At 34.2% G+C, this 15,000-nt stretch overlaps 1 protein-coding gene across 1 annotated transcript in view; it reads left to right on the plus strand.

Annotated features, from left to right (window-relative positions):
* The window catches only part of LOC137625044 (neurensin-1-like), a 259,494-nt gene that overhangs the window by 134 nt on the left and 244,360 nt on the right, over positions 1 to 15,000 (plus strand). Inside the window, exon 1 of the mRNA XM_068355976.1 lies at positions 1 to 40. This exon is cut by the window's left edge and continues 134 nt beyond it. The gene's annotated coding sequence lies outside the window, so the exon portion shown is untranslated. The remainder of the gene's footprint in view (positions 41 to 15,000) is intronic.

A 15,000-nucleotide genomic window follows, 5' to 3' on the forward strand; every position in this document is an offset into this window, starting at 1 on the left:
CGGTTACCTTCAAAGTGACGGATATGGGCATAAAGATGGCGTAAGTGTTCATATTATTCTCTTGTTCAATATTATGTTTACATATTTGTTTGTTATTGTGTTATTATTGTTATAACCTTTGGAAATCTTACACAAATAAGAAAGTGTAGGACGTTCAGCTATAGGTCTACAAACCATGACATTTTTTAAAAACTTTTTTTCCCTTGAATTTTTCTGGTATCAGTTCTTAACCCATTATCAGCTGCAAAATTTATTTTTATACATTAACAAATAATGATTTTATATATATATATATATATATATATATATATGTGTGTGTATATATATATATATATATATATATATATATATATACATATATATATATATATATGTATATATATATATATATACATATATATATATATATATATATATATATATATATATATATATATATATATATATATATATATAAAATGCGAGCAGATTTTTTTTTGCAACATCGTGAGTGTTAATGAGAAATACGTGAAAAACATTATCTCTCTCTCTCTCTCTCTCTCTCTCTCTCTCTCTCTCTCTCTCTCTCTCTCTCTCTCTCTCTCTCTCTCTCTTAAACTCATTATCATTATTTTAGAGTTTATTTAAAAGATCACCAGGATAAATTTAAAATATAATTAAAAGTTAACTTATTTCATTTTAAGAAATAAATTACAACAGAATCATGGTGTAGTTAGATTGAGATATTTTTAATATTTTGTCCTGCAAATTTTACGATTTTTACATTCAAATGTTTCACGCCAGAGGGCCAGATTTATTGAGGTATGAGAAAACAAACTAATGAAATACAGAGATGCACTTTAACTTAACCTAAGCCAAAGCATAACTGATCCTTAACTCCACTTAATCTGGCTTAGGGAAATATAAGTGTTAGAATGTAATACTCAGAGCTAACCTAACGTAGTGTATACCTTCCTACTTGACTCCCCTTTACCTAGCCCAGTTTGCTATAAATGATTGTGTGATACAAGGGTGCATCCTAGTCTGCCTGTCCTAGAGTGTAGTGTCCTACCTAACCTGCCCTAGAACATAGTGTCTTACCTAGCCTAGGGCATAGTGCCCTACTTAGCCTAGAGCATAGTGTCCTATCTGACCTACCCTAGAGCTTAGTGCCTTACCTGACTTTCCCTAGATCTTAGTGCCCTACCTGACCTACCTTAGAGCTTAGTACCTTACCTGACACCCTAGAGCATAGTGCCCTATCTGAACGACCCTTTGGCATATACTACCTGACCAGCCAATAAAGCATACGGCCCAAGCTGACTTGCCATAGAGCGCAGTGCCCTACTCACCCTGTCCTAGAGCTTAATTCCCTAGCTGACTTGCCCTAGAATGCCCTAAATTACCTGCCCTAGAGCATATATCCCTACCTGGCCTTTTCCCTACCTAACCTGCCTCAGAGTGTTGTTCCCTACCTTTCGCCTAACCTGATATATTAAATTGTCAATTACTAAGTGAAATTCAGTGGTGCAATCTAACCTAACCTAACGCAGGATGACAATCAAAATGCTCACAAAATGCATACTTAACTGGGAACCAGTGGTGACAAGGTTGGCTCTGGGATAGATGAAGATATTACCTTAGAGTTGTATTGTTATATAGGAAATAATTACTTGTACAGATACAAATTGTTTCATTATATAGAGATTAGGTATTACAATATTGCAAAGCACTTTTGGGTTATTGTTATTAGTTATAGCATATTTACAGTTCATGAGAAATTCAAAGTGCATTGCTCCTTGTAGATCAGTTAAACTGAAAAATTCAAATAGGCCTAATATTAGCCTATATGATTTATTGCCTTAATTTTTATTTGCGAAAAGTTTTATATATTCCTTTGAGAATGACATCTGGTTGTTTTTGTCAACAGAGGCTCTGCCAGATGGAAATGGATTCTCTCTCTCTCTCTCTCTCTCTCTCTCTCTCTCTCTCTCTCTCTCTCTCTCTCTCTCTCTCTCTCTCTCTCTCTAAAAGATTTAGGCCTACATCGTTAAATCTTAGGATTTTCAGAGGCTCATGTAGCTTCACCAAGAGCGATCTATTGTGAGCATCCGAAGTCCTTCAAATAAATGTGAAATTTATAATAGGCCTAATCAAAGACCTACCTTTCTGTAAGGGGGCTAATCACATTGATAAAAAACAATTTTATGAAACGGTTAGCGTTCATTATTTTATTTTATATAGGTTTTATTTATCACTAATTAGGGCTTAGTTGTGGAACAAAAGAAGTGGTACCAAAATAACCCTATTATTATTATTATTATTATTATTATTATTATTATTATTATTATTATTATTATTATTATTATTATTATTATTTAACATTTTATGTGACTTTATTTTATAAGTAGCAGCATAATGAAGGTCTTTGGGGAAAGTAAGATTTTATATGATTTTAGGAAGAGTAAAATTAACCTTGTTTTTCTACGATGTTAAGGTACTTATATAACGGTATTTTGAATAAAACTGAATCTACTTAGTTCACCAAACGTTTAGCTGTGATCCACAATTCACTAGAAGAGTTGGAAGACCCAGGCCTACATGGCTGAGGACTATAAAGCGCGAAGTTAGATGATGATGAATGAAGTATTGATTTAAAAACTCAAGATAGAGACAACTGGCGAAAGGAATCCACTTAAACTCATTTGGCATTGGTGGACTAGGCCTATATTTATTATTATTATTATTATTATTATTATTATTATTATTAGCTAAGCTACAATCGTGGTTGGAAAAGCAAGATGCTATAAGCCCAAGGGCTTCAACAGGGAAAAATAGCGCAGTGAGGAAAGGAAGTAAGGAAATAAATAAATCATAGGCTATAAAAAGTAATGAATAACAATATGAAAATCTTAAGATACTACTACTACTACTACTACTACTACTAATAATAATAATAAAAGTCAGCAGTGAAGAGACTAATCACAGCTATGGGAGAAAAGATAATCAGGTTGGCTTAGCATGGCTGAAGGGCTTCAAACCAAAATAACTGTAAAAGTACCGTAAGTCTTAGTAATACGTAGCCTTGAAATTTACAGGCCTTGTTTCTCAGTAAAAAGTCTCTCTCTCTCTCTCTCTCTCTCTCTCTCTCTCTCTCTCTCTCTCTCTCTCTCTCTCTCTCAAGTTTCTAGACCTAGTCGATGGAAAACGTGAATAGTTATTGCTCCGTCAAAATGTATACTATTATGTTGCTAGTGTACGCAATCCGTCAAAAATGACGGCTAAATAGGTAGGTATGCCCACAGATTCAACCCTTCTCCCCCCCCCTCCCCCGAGTTGTCATACGTTTGGCAATGCTGGTCAGCGTGATCGGATATATATATATATATAATATATATATATATATATATATAATATATATATATATATATATATATGATGAGGAGGAGTAGATGGAGATGGTTTGGGCATGCTCTTCGCACTCCCCAAGAGAGATTAGTTCACCAAACGTTTAACTGGGCTCCACAAGGCACTAATATATAATGGGAAGACCCAGGCCTACATGGCTTAGAACTATAAAGCGTGAAATAGATGATGAATGGAGAAGTATTGAATTAAAAGCTCAAGACAGAGACGACTGGCGAAATCTAACCGAGGCCATTTGCGTCAATAGGCATAGGAGGAGATGATGATATATATATATATATATATTTATATATATATATATATATCTTCCATTTCTGAGTGAAAGGGTTTGTGTATTGACATGATCAGCAAAGCTATACTAGTCAGGGCCACCCATGCTAGATTAGTTTGCTGTGAGCGATCAGACTAAAGTCTCCCACCATCACCAATTCATAGTGGCTAGCGTGGTGATGAAAATGGCCAAACCCAAGACATAACTAAGGACAAGTCTGTGGCCTTTGTCCTGCAGTGGACTAGAAACGGATGTATTTGTTGTTGTTGTTGTTGTTGTTGTTGTATATATAATGTATATTTATTTAAATAGGTATACGTAATATTCACTTGGGGGTATAATCTGGAAGTAGAAATGCATGAATGAATAAGGTATATTATTTCAAAGAACTATTTCCTTTCAAACAATGAAAATGTATAGTAGAAATGTCTAATATTCATCGAGAGAGAGAGAGAGAGAGAGAGAGAGAGAGAGAGAGTGAGAGAGAGAGAGAGAGAGAGAGAGAGAGAGAGAGAGAGAGAGAGAGATATTTCGGTTGGTAACCCCAGTTTAAAAGCGGTTGAATTTTTTCACGAAAGAAAACGGAAAAAAAATAATAAAAACAACGGTTCATAGTTATGTGATTACCATTAATTCATCTTTAAGCAGGAGCCTCAATCGTACAATAACAGTTGCAATAACAATATCTTCAATAGGAATAATAATCACAACTGCAATAACAACATCTTCAATAGGAATAATAATCACAACTGCAATAACAATATCTTCAATGAGAATAACAATCACAATCAAGCCATAGAAAACGGTTAGCCTTTGAAGCTAAGTAGAGAGATCGCCCGCAAATACATCGTTATGGTCTATTGTTATAAAGCCTAGTGACGTAGGTCACCTTTGTTCTAAATCATTTTCATAAACTGCATATTTTATCCTTTATAAATGTTTTCACAAACGTTTTATTTCATCTCTTATAAATGTTTTCATAAACGTCTTATTTTGTCTTCTAAAATCATTTTCGTAAATGTTTTATTTTATCTTCTATAATCATTTTCGTAAACGTTTTATTTTATCTTCTATAATCATTTTCATAAACGTTTTATTTTATCTTCTGTAAACATTTACATAAACTTATTTTATCTTTTACAAATGTTTTCATAAACATATTTTATCTTTTACAAATGTTTTCATAACCGTTTTATTTTATCTTCTATTATCGTTTTAATAACCTTCATATTTTATCTCCTATAAACATTCTCATAAACTTGGCGTCCACAGAAACAAATATAGGTCGAGAGTTTCTTGACTCTGAGTTTAACCTAGTCTGGGCACATTCTCCTTCGTCACGTATATAGGATTCGGTAGATATTTATATATTCCTTATTCAATCTCTTCCTTTAGTATGAATAGGAAACAGTTCTAGTTAAAAACTAGTTCTAGTTACCATGCTAGAGTGTAGAGCCTCTGTTCTTTGTTCTCTCTAGACCTAGATATTTATCACTACACATCTAGAGTGGGAATGGTCTACCTGCTATAGTTTAGACTGTAGACAAACATTATTGGCTACTGTGGACCAGATACAGGAGTTTTTTTGTTGTTAATATAAAGATTTCATTTATATATAGCGTCAAAACTTTTTTTTTATCTTTTTATTAAAAAAGTTAAATTACATATTCTTTACAATCACAATATTTACAGTATAATCACACTTAATTGCATTTTTATATGAACAAATCCATCTAATTTAACAATTTACAACATCACACATCTTGATTTTAATTTTTAGTCACTCAAAAACAATAATTTATATACTTTTTGGTGAACATTTTACTCATTCTTTCTTTATACAGAACTTGTTGATTTCTTTCATTAAGCTGATTTGCATTTTCCCATATCTATAAAGCGAAACTTTTCTGTTATGCAAGAGAGGGTCCTTAGGGACGTTAAGTACCATCTCAAAGTTGCAAAGTTGAGACTGAGGCACCTTCATTTCCACCAATATCCCTACATTAAGGGGTCGGTTGCCTGTTGCCCTCTCTCCAATGTCTCATCCACCAAACCTTCTCCTCTCCTCGCCATCATGTTCCTCCCAAGCCCTCCTCACTCACTCCCCACCATCCATCCTCTACACATGTCCACACCATCTCAGTCGTAACACCCTTATCACCTCTGTGATATTTACTACGCCTGCCATTATTATTTGATCATTTACCAATCTTTCAAGCTGCGATATTTTCATAATCCACAAAAGCTTTCTAAAAAAAAAAGAAAAAAGAAAACGGGAACATTCTAAAAAAAGAAAAAAGAAAACGGGAACATTCTAAAAAAAAAGAAAGAAACAGGACCAGAACTAATGGAAGAAAGCTTGGAAAAAAGGACAGAAATAAGGAAAGATTAAACGGTCTAAAAGTGGAAAATTAATGCATAAATATACATTATTTAATGAATATTAATAGTATTTTTACAACAACAATAAAAGTGAGGTTTAGATAATTGAGACTGCTCCATAATCACAATGCCCCCAGCCATTTCTTTCATACAGATGATTGTCCTCTCATTAAATTGAGGAAAGGACGGACAAAGGCGCATCCTTTTCTGAGAAAGAATTTCATGTGGACCTTCTTTTGAAATGTTCGGAGTTTGCTCTCTTGTGATAGTAATATTTTATGGTCATTTAGTATTATTTATTTCCTTATTTAATTCCCCCCTGGGCTATTTTTCCCTGTTGGAGCCCTTGGGATTATAGCATCTTGATTTTCCAACTAGGGCTGTAGTTTAGCTAACAATAATAGTAATAATTTGATAAGATTTGGTAAAAACTATTATTACGATGTATTTCCTTATTTCCTTTCCTCACTGGGCTGTTTTCCTTGATGGAGCCGTTAGCCTTATAGCATCTTGCTTTTTTATTTAGAGATGTAGCTTAACCTAGTAATAAAAGTAAACACGATGTTAGAATAAGAGAATAATGACAATGATAACGATAATAATGGCCCAGAGAAATTAGTTCACCAAATGTTCAACTGAGTTCCACAATGCACTAGAAGAGTTGTAAGACCCAGGCCTACATGGTTGAGGACTGAAGCACGAAGTAGATGATGATGAATGGAGAAGTATTGAATTAAAAGCTCAAGATAGAGACGACTGGCAAAATCTAACCGAGGTCCTTTGCGTCAATAGGCGTAGGAGGAGATGATAATGAAAACTTTAAGCCTAAACACTTGAAAACCGACACCGTTAAATTTACCTCTCTATTAAACCTGATTCCATTTCCATCATGGCGTCTGTTGGCGTCTCTTAGCAGCAATATCCTTTGGGTAATGGAAATGATTCCAACACTTACATTAATTAGCGGAAATGATATAAGCTCTTAACTGAGACATCCTCTCCATTTCAACCGTTAGAGAGCGCTCGCCTCACGCCTCTGGGTGGGGGGGGGGGGAGACACCCTAGCCGGCTGGCTAGTCCTATCACGTGCGGTGTCGGCTTTGTGTGACGTAGTGAGAAGACTTCCAAGTGTTACTGTTAATTAGGTGGAAGGGCATACGTACAAATACATACACGGTCCTAGAAGGGTGTATCAGTCATAGATGTATACATACGCATGTTGTTTTAACACGTTCAAGTTGCAAATAGGTCTATTCGATTACTGAATGGCGTAGAACTGCTCTCTCTCTCTCTCTCTCTCTCTCTCTCTCTCTCTCTCTCTCTCTCTCTCTCTCTCTCTCTCTCTCTCTCTCTCATTGGCTTATTTACAATTTACATAATTGATTTCTTACAAAAAGTGATTGATTAAAAATGGTTTCAATTGAGTTACGAGCAAATTTAAATCTCGAAGTCACTTCATTCCTGTCTCACTATGAGACAGTCTCCCACATAGCCCAGTTGCCTAGAACTCTCTCTCTCTCTCTCTCTCTCTCTCTCTCTCTCTCTCTCTCTCTCTCTCTCTCTCTCTCTCTCTCATTGGCTTCATTACAATTTACACAATTAATTTCTTACAAAAAGTGATTGATTAAAAATGGTTTCAATTGAGTTACGGGCAAATTTAAATCTCGAAGTCACTTCATTCCTGTCACATTATGAGTATCCGACTTAGCCCAGTTGCCTAAGACGGCTCTCTCTCTCTCTCTCTCTCGTCTCTCTCTCCTTCTCTCTCTCCTCTCTCTCTCCTCTCTCTCTCTCTCTCTCTCTCTCTCATTGGCTTATTTACAATTTACATAATTGATTTCTTACGAATAGTGAATTATTAAAAATGGTTTCAATTGAGTTACAAGCAATTTAAATCTCGAAGTCACTTCATTCCTGTCTCACTATGAGGATCTCCCTCTTATATTATCCCAGTTGCTTAAAACTGCTCTCTCTCTCTCTCTCTCTCTCTCTCTCTCTCTCTCTCTCTCTCTCTCTCTCTCTCTCTCTCTCTCTCTCTCTCTCTCTCATTGGCTTCATTACAATTTACATAATTGATTTCTTTAGAAAGGAATGATTTATTAGAAACGGTTTCAATTGAGTTACGAGCCAATTTAAATCTGAAGTCTCTCCATTCCTGTCTCGCTATGAGACAGTCTCCCACTTACTTCGCCCACTCGCCTATGGCTTCGGGAAAACGTATCGAATTTGCATTCATTGAGAGAGCATGACATGAATGCAAATGGTGATTGTGACGTTAACGTTTCACGAGATTCTGGGTCTATTAAACGTTTTTTATATCAGGCAAGGATTCTATAATTATACATCGAAATTCCACATTAAAATACGCTTAATGTTTTCGTACGTGAAATACGCTTAATGCTTTCTTACGTGAACTTAATGCTTTCCTATGTGAATTACGTTTAATGCCTTCTTACCTGAAATACGCTTAATGCTTTGTTACCTGAAATAGCTTAATGCTTTCTTACGTCAATTAGACTTGATGCTTTCTTACGTGAAATACGCTTAATGCTTTCTTACGTGAAATATGCTTAATGCTTTCTTGAAATACGCTTTGCTTTGTTACGTGAAATGCTTAACGCTTTCTTACGTGAAATAAGCTTAATGCTTTCTTACGTGAAATAGCTTAATGCTTTCTTACGAGAATTACGCTTAATGCTTTCTTACGTGAAATAGCTTAATGCTTTCTTGCATGAAATACGTTTAATGCTTTCCTACGTGAAATTCGCTTAATGCTTTTTTATGTGAAATACGCTTAATGCTTTCTTATGTGAAATACGTTTAATGCTTTCTTACCTGAAGTAGCCTTAATGCTTTCTTACGGGAAATAAGCTTAATACTTTCTTACGTGAATTACGCTTAATGCTTTCTTACGTGAAATTCGCTTAATGCTTTCCTACGTGAAATTCGCTTAATGCTTTCTTACGTGAAATACGCTTAATGCTTTCCTACATGAAATTCGCTTAATGCTTTCTTATGTGAAATACGCTTAATGCTTTCTTACATGAAGTACGCTTAATGCTTTCTTACGTGAAATAAGCTTAATACTTTCTTGCGTGAAGGACGCTTAATGCTTTCTTACCTGAAATAAGCTTAATGCTTTCTTATGTGAAATAAGCTTAATGCTTTCTTATGTGAAATACGCTTAATGCTTTCTTACGTGAAATAAGCTTAATGCTTTCTTATGTGAAATAAGCTTAATGCTTTCTTATGTGAAATACGCTTAATGCTTTCGTACGTGACATACGTTTAATGCTTTTCTACGTGAAATAGCCTACGCGTAATGCTTTCTTATGTGAAATACGCTTAATGCTTTCTTACCTGAAATACGCTTGATGCTTTCTTACGTGAAATACGCTTAATGCTTTCTTACGTGAAATATGCTTAATACCTTCTTACCTGAAATACGCTTAATGCTTTCTTACCTGAAATAAGCTTAATGCTTTCTTGCGTGACATACGCTTAATGCTTTCTTGAAATACACTTAATGCTCTCTTACGTGAAATAAGCTTAATGCTTTCTTACTTGATATATATCTTCATGCTTTCTTACGTGAAATAGCTTAATGCTTTCTTGCGTGAAATAAGCTTAATGCTTTCTTACGTGAAATACGCTTAATGCTGTCCTACGTGAAATACGCTTAATGCTTTTCCACGTGAAATTCGCTTTATGCTTTCCTACATGAAATTCGCTTAATGCTTTCTTATGTAAATACGCTTAATGCTTTCTTATGTAAATACGCTTAATGCTTTCTTATGTAAATACGCTTAATGCTTTCTTACGTGAAGTACGCTTAATGCTTTCTTATGTGAAGTAGCTTAATGCTTTCTTGCGTGAAATACACTCAATGATTTCTTACGTGAAATATGCCTAATGCTTTCCTACGTGAAATTCGCTTAATGCTTTCTTATGTGAAATACGCTTAATGCTTTCTTACGTGAAATAAGCTTAATGCTTTCTTACGTGAAATAAGCTCAATACTTTCTTGCGTGAAGTACGCTTAATGCTTTTTTACGTGAAATAGCTTAATGCTTTTTTGCGTGAAATACGCTCAATGCTTTCTTATGTGAAATTCGCTTAATGCTTCTTACGTGAAATACGCTTGATGCTTTCCTACTTGCTCATAGTTAACTTTGTTATGCTTGAAGGTACACCCAGGCACATTATTCTATCTTAATTCTCTACCTCTCTTTTATTAAGTTTTTATAGTTTATATATAAAAGATCTATTTTAATGGTGTTACTGTTCTTAATATATTTGGTTTTGAATGTGTCTTATGCCTGAAGTTTATTTATATCCTCGTTTCCTTTCCTCACTGGGCTAATTTTTCTTGTTTGGAGCCCTTGTTAGAAAAGCAGGATGCTATAAGCCCAAGGGCTCCAACAGGGGAAAAATTCCGAGCGAGCAAGGGAAACAAGGAAATAAATAAACTAATAGAGAATAGATGAACTATCAGAATAAAAATTTTTAAGAATAGTAACAACATTAAATTAGATCCTTCACATATAAACTATAGAGGAGAGAGAGAGAGAGAGAGAGAGAGAGAGAGAGAGAGAGAGAGAGAGAGAGAGAGAGAGAGAGAGAGAGAGAGAGAGAGAAATAAGATAGAGTAGTGTGCCCGAGTGTACTCCCAAGCGAAAGAACTCTAATCCAAGACAGTGGAAGATCATGGTACAGAAATCTGCAAGGACCTTTCTTCGATCCTTGGCATGACACTGCTAATCGACCAAGTTATAAATAGGTGTCGGTGATCGTCAGGAGCCAAAGAAAGATTATGAACTTAGCTGTCTCAACATTGGGGACATGTTTAAAGGTTGCTTATGAATGGCAGAGGGAAGGAGCAGCGACAATGTTCTAGTTAGCAGGGCAGTGACCAAGTTACTGACCTTATATACATATGATCAACACCCAAGGTCCTTTTCCACCAAAGCTAGGACAAAGGATATATTTATTTTAATCTCGTTTCTCCTCTTAAAATATTTTATTTTTCTTTGTTTCCTTTCCTCACTGAGCTATTTCCCCTGTTGGAGCCCCTGGGCTTATAGCATCCTGCTTTTCCAATTAGGGTTGTAGCTTAGCAAGTAATAATAATAATAATAATAATAATAATAATAATAATAATAATAAAGGAGGGCCTGGCAATGGCCGCTGATGACTTAGCAGGTAGACCTATAGGCTCCCCCAAACACCCCATCCTTAGCTCACAAAGATGGCGAGGTTGCAGCGACCAAAGAAACTAACGAGTCAGAGCGGGACTCGAGCCCCTGTCTGGCGTTCACCAGACAGGGATGTTACCACATCGGCCACCACAACCCTGCTTATGAATGGCAGAGGCAAGGAACAGTGACTGCTGTAGTTAGCAGGGCAATGACCTAATTACTGACCTTATATACATATGACCAGCACCCAAGCCCTTCTCTACCAAAGGTAGGACCAGGGAGGGCCAGGCAATGGCTGCTGATGACTCAGCAGGTAGACATGTAGGCTCCTCCTTAGCTCACAAGGATGGTGAGGTTGCAGACACTACAAGAAACTATCAAGCTTGAGCGAGATCATCACAAGGCAGGGACGTTTCCAATAGGCCACCACTACCCTTGTATTATTATTATTATTATTATTATTAATATTATTATTATTGTTATTATTATTATTATTGATACTTGCTAAGCGACAATCCTAGTTGGAAAAACAGGATGCTATAAGCACAAGGGCTCCATTAGGGAAAAATAGCCCAGTGAGGAAAGGCAATAAACAAACTACAAGAAAAGTAATACACGTATGCTCCAATAATCTTATGTATTTTCATGTAAATCACTTTACAACTGTCAGATTGAGAAGCTTCGCAGTATAGACATTTATCCCAATTATTCATCTGTTTACGAATTATTCTGATTTTCCCTTGACACAAAGATTAGCTGAAATCCTAAAAGGGCTTTGGTTCAATATTAAGGGATTAGATGCTATTAATCCTTTAATTAAAACAGTATTTTTTTATTTTTATTATTATTGTTGTTGTTGTTGTTGTTGTTGTTGGGTTTGTTGTTGTTGCTGTTGGTTTTGTTGTTATTGTTGTTGTTGTTGTTGTTGTTGTTGGGTTTGTTGTTGTTGCTGTTGGTTTTGTTGTTGTTGTTCTTGTTGTTGTTGTTGTGGCATAGAATCCCTTCCCCCTTTCATACATTTATTTATTTATACATAGTCAGAGACTTGGTCTTTATTATGTAGGGGAGATTATTATTATTATTATTATTATTATTATTATTATTATTATTATTATTATTATCGTCTTTGAATTCTAGTATCTGTTTGATACATTGTACTGTCTTCCAACATTTTACGATATGAATACGAAGACGTAAAAGGAAATTTATTACTTGTTTGATTCACATATTCATAAATTTTCTTCTTTTTCGTATATTCCATAAACCAAAAACTTAAATATCACAAAAAAAAAAAAAAAAAAAAAAAAATATTACTTATTTCATTCAAATATTCATAAATCGTCTTCTTTTTCGTATATTCCATAAACTAGAAATTTAAATATCACGAAAAAAAAATGTAATGAAATATGCAAAATCTGTATCCAAAAATAATCTCCTTAAAAAAACTCACAGAATTCGAGTCTTGACAGATCCGCTGGTTGTATTGGATTTCATTATAACATTCTTTTGACTCGATATTGGCAATCCCTTCCTTTATTGCAATCAAATTTCGCAGGTGGACATTTGCAGAGATGAAATTGATATCGTATAGTTTTGCATGAAATATCCCACTTGGAATCTATTATTATTATTACCTCCACTATGGAAGTTGGAAGGAGATTATTATTATTATTATTATTATTATTATTATTATTATTATTATTATTATTGTCATTATTATTATTATTAATAGCTAAGCTACAACCCTAGTTGGAAAAGCAGGATGCCATAAGCCCAAGGGCTCCAAAAGGGAAAAATAGTCCATTGAGGAAAGGAAGTAAGGAAATAGATATACTAAAAGAGAAGTAATTAACAATATAAAATGTTTTAAGAACGGTAATTACATTTAAATAGATATCTATAAAAAACTATATAAACTTAAAATAACAAGAGGAAGAGAAATAAGACAGAAAAGTTTTCCCGAGTGTGCTCTTAAGCAAGAGATCCCCCTGTCTGTGTGTTTGTTTGTGAACAGCTTCCTGGCCACAATTTAAATCTTAGAGTAATGCAACTTGCAGTGATTAACTTATGTAAAAAGCTGGAAATGATTAAGTTTTGGAAGGTCAAAGGTCAAGCGAGATGCCCAATGCAAGTAATCAGCCATAAGTTTAGACATCGTTGTCACAGAGACTTCAAACTTGATTCATATTTGAGTGTATGAAAATCCACGCCAATTAAGGCATGTTAAGGTCAAAGGTCAAGGTTAAGGTCAAGCAAAAGGTCGAGAAATAAGCGGCTCTTGTTCTTGTTATGATTCATGGTAACCTTAATTAAAATCCACGCCAATTAAGGCATATTAAGGTCAAAGGTCAAGGTTAAGGTCAAGCAAAAGGTCGAAAAATAAGCGGCTCTATTTCTTCTTGTTATGATTCATGATAACCTTAATTAAAATCCACGCCAATTAAGGCATGTTGAGGTCAAAGGTCAAGGATAAGGTCAAGCAAAAGGTCGAAAAGTAAGCGGCTCTAGTTCTTCTTGTTATGATTCATGATAACCTTAATTAAAATCCACGCCAATTAAGGCATGTTAAGGTCAAAGGTCAAGATCAAGGTCAAGCAAAAGGTCGAAAAATAAGCGGCTCTAGTTCTTCTTGTTATGATTCATGGTAATCTTAATTACATCTTAGTTTGTAGTAATGATATTATTAATGATATTGATAATCTCCCCTTATGTAATAAAGGTCAAGTGTCACGCTCAGCTCTCCCTGTACCACGGGTAGGGGGAGAGGAAGTAGTCATACCCAGTTGAGAGGGGGCTGCGTGTGTGTGGGTATTTATCTAAATATTTAGTCGTTATTTTGACGGGTTTCGTACACTATATACTGTATGTATGTATGTATGTATGTGTATATATATATATGTATATATATATATGTATATATGTATATATATATGTGTATGTATACACACACACACACACATATATATATATATATATATATATATATATATATATATATATATATATATATATATATATATATATATATATATGTATATGCAGTATATGTATGTGTGTATATAATACACTCATATATATATATATATATATATATATATATATATATATATATATATATATATATATATATATATATGTATATGTATATGCAGTATATGTATGTGTGTATATAATACACTCATATATATATATATATATATATATATATATATATATATATATATATATATATATATTTACATATATATATATATACACATATATATATTGTATATATATGTATGTATTTTTATATACATTGCATATATACATATGCACACCTATATATATTTATATGTGTATATATACATTTCAATTTATCTAAATTATATTGTTCTTGAAAAGATATTTCCAGTTAATAAGACATTTGCAATTAATAACGATATCTTTAGAACTAAAAAGACACTTTTGTCAGTATCTCAAACATTTATGAAGACGAAATTCCCATCGTACTCCAAGGGCAATTTGAGACGCCGGATAAATGGGAGCTTGGTATCGATGTCCGAGATTTTGGAGGTATCTGGTAACTACGAAGCCTTATTGCCAGACGCCTCGTCTCGTCTTGCAAGGGGTCGTGATATTCGTTCTACGATACGAATGTAATATTTCTCTATCTTTCTTAGGTCTTTTGACGATACTGTTTCTTTGTCCTACGATACGAACGTAATATTTCTCTACCTTTCTCAAGGTCTTTTGACGATACTG

The sequence above is a fragment of the Palaemon carinicauda genome, chromosome 31, assembly GCF_036898095.1.
Source record: "Palaemon carinicauda isolate YSFRI2023 chromosome 31, ASM3689809v2, whole genome shotgun sequence".
Classification (NCBI taxonomy): domain Eukaryota; kingdom Metazoa; phylum Arthropoda; class Malacostraca; order Decapoda; family Palaemonidae; genus Palaemon; species Palaemon carinicauda.